Source organism: Amia ocellicauda, chromosome 12 (genome assembly GCF_036373705.1).
Source record: "Amia ocellicauda isolate fAmiCal2 chromosome 12, fAmiCal2.hap1, whole genome shotgun sequence".
NCBI lineage: Eukaryota > Metazoa > Chordata > Actinopteri > Amiiformes > Amiidae > Amia > Amia ocellicauda.
Genome location: NC_089861.1, coordinates 39,333,254 through 39,335,980, shown reverse-complemented (window position 1 = coordinate 39,335,980; position 2,727 = coordinate 39,333,254). Strand labels below are relative to the sequence as shown.

At 48.3% G+C, this 2,727-nt stretch overlaps 1 non-coding gene across 1 annotated transcript; it reads left to right on the top strand.

Annotated features, from left to right (window-relative positions):
• Positions 1–249: 249 nt before the first annotated feature.
• trnai-aau (transfer RNA isoleucine (anticodon AAU)) lies at positions 250–323 on the top strand. Its single transcript has one exon. It is a non-coding gene; the product is annotated as a tRNA-Ile (tRNA).
• The last annotated feature ends 2,404 nt before the right edge of the window (positions 324–2,727 follow it).

Genomic DNA, 2,727 nt, shown 5'->3' with positions numbered 1-2,727 from the left:
TACATCCACTCAGAATGGCCGAGTGGTCTAATTTGCCAGACTTAAGGTGTTGTTCCCTTGAAGAGTGTAGAAGGGTTTTCTGGTCTCCTGATGGAGGCGTGGGTTCAAATCCCACTCCTGACAGATTGATTTATAGCATCACCAATGCTAGGAATTGCAAAAGTGTTCTTTTCAAACTTGTGGGTAATGCATTTTGCAGCCAAATTACATAAACATGAGGAAATGCCTGGCAGAGAGACTCCTTTTGATGGCCGGTTAGCTCAGTTGGTTAGAGCGTGGTGCTAATAACGCCAAGGTCTTGGGTTCGATCCCCACATCGGCCAAGACCGATCGTAGGTGCTCATCCGTCTAGTTGGAGTCCTGTTTTTTGAATGTTTGACATGAAACTCCCTGAAGGCAAGCGTAGTAGTGCACTTAAGCAGTGGTAGGATCCACAAGACTTCATCAAGCCGTGTCAAAGTCGGCCATCTACATGCACACGGGAAAATGTCCTTTCGCCGCTTTGCTTTTCTCAGAACACTTCATTTGCATTCTGTCCTCTGATAGTTTCAACTCGTGGGCTCCTGCCAATTCCTTATTACACAGACTTGGAGAGGGAAGCAATGCCAGTGGCTTCAAGAATCAACGCAAGTTTCATGAATGGCACATCTAAGCCATGGTGCCAACCAGACATTGAGCTGTTGGTCACCTCGACTCGGTTGCATAAGTGTTGAAAGTCACGGATTCCCGCAATTCTGTGGCCGCATTCTCAAGGCTATCTTCTATAATACACCTCTCAAAAAAATAAGGGAACAAGTAATCATCACAGCATAATACCAGGTCATTTACAGTTCAGGCATTTTAATCTGTACAGTTAGGAAGCCTAAGCGGTTGTGAATCACTGTCTCTTGTTTTGGTGCAAATGAAAGTGACAGCAGGTGCACCGGAGATAGGCAACAGCAAGACAACCCCAAAAAGGGAATGGTTTTGCAGGTGGTGGCCACAGACGATTGCTCTCTCCTTATCCTTCCTGACTGATTCTTCTCTAGTTTTGCCTTTTGCTAGTGTCCTTGTCACTACTGGAATTATGAGGTGCTCCCTGCAGCCCATTCAGGTTGCACAGGTAGTCCAGCTCCTCCAGTATGGCACATTCATCCGTGCTATCAGAAGAACCAGAAGGACCAGTATCTGCTTTTTTGTGCGAGGAGGAACAGGAGGAGCATTGCCTGAGCCCTCCAAAATGACCTCCAGCGGTCTACTGGTGTGCATGTTTCTGACTAAACTGTCAGAAACAGACTCTATGAGGGTGGCACGAGGGCCCGTCATCCTCTAGTGGGACCTGTGCTCACAGCCCAGCACCGTGCAGCTCGATTGGTATTCGTGAAAAAGTCTGGAGGCACCGTGGTGAACGTTATTCTGTCTGCAACATCATCCAGCATGATCGGTTTGGCTGCTGGTTTGGAGAGAAACACAAAGTGCCCTCTGTGTATTCACTATGCAACCATCAACAACTCTGACCTGGTCATATATATGTCCCAGGGCATCATCCTGTGTCTGGTCCATAGCGAAATCGGATACCCGGTTGAAGGCGGGATCCAGTGTCGGGCCTTCCACTGGAAGAAGGAGAGAGGAGGTGAGTCCCAGAACTCGTTCCTTCCCCTGGGTCCAACAGGGTACTGTTGGCTGCTACACGACTGGAGTCAGAGGGAAGGCTGTCCCTGCCCCTCTCATCACCTGCAGTCACTAATGGTGATCGGTCCCCAGAGACATGTCCCAATTGTGCCCCAGCCAAATCAGATAATGAGAGCCTAGGATCTTTAATATTGGACAGAAATTCAGAGCCTCTGGGTTGTCCTCCGGTCCCATCTTTGGAATCTGCAGACCTGCCCAAGCCGGGTTTGCTGCGGCCACAGCAGGGTTAGGTGCAGGAGCTGGTACTTGAAGTTGCTGGACAAGCGTCTCGAGAGTTTGTTGTTTTTGAGCCTGCAGCTTCACCACTGGGGCCAACAACTGTTCCACTGGAGACGCCTCCATAGCTGTCCTTCCGGGTACAGAGTTCAGGGTAAGTATGTCACAAAGCTTCCCCACATTGGCCACCAAATGTAAATGCCGGACACAATAAACGGAGAGAGTCTCGGGTTCCGGCGGTGTCCGAGCTTTATTGGGGTTCACAATAGTCCAACAGAAAAAAACACAAAAAGGGGAAAACAAGGCAAAACCAGCACACAAAACATCCACACAAACAGGGTGCTCCGGGCAGTCACAATAAAGTCTCCCTCGGGGAAGGAGAGGGATTAAATAGATGAAGCACACCTGCCAATGACGTCACAGTCGCCTCAGTGATCATTGCCTGCAGCCGTGAGCTCACAAGCTGTCTGCGAAGCAGCGGACAACACGGCTGCAACACATGAGCACCTAATTAGTGTGCGTCAGCAGCAGCCATGCCGTGACAGACAGTGTCCTGCCAAAATCACAATAAGATGTATAAAAGTACAGAAAAACAAAATGTAATAAACTATAAATGATCTTTAATACATAGAACTAAAGAAAATAGGTTTAGTGTTTACAGATTCCTTTTTGGAAATACAATGACATGCATTACAAATGAGTATTTACATTTTATTTACAGCTGGTGCTCATGTGTCACTGTGCCCCTCAGGCTGTGGCAGGCGGTGACATATTGGGCAGCCAGGGAGGCTGTGTGTCCCTCCTCCAGGAGGACTGACCATTTTTATTTTTTCTCAGTTT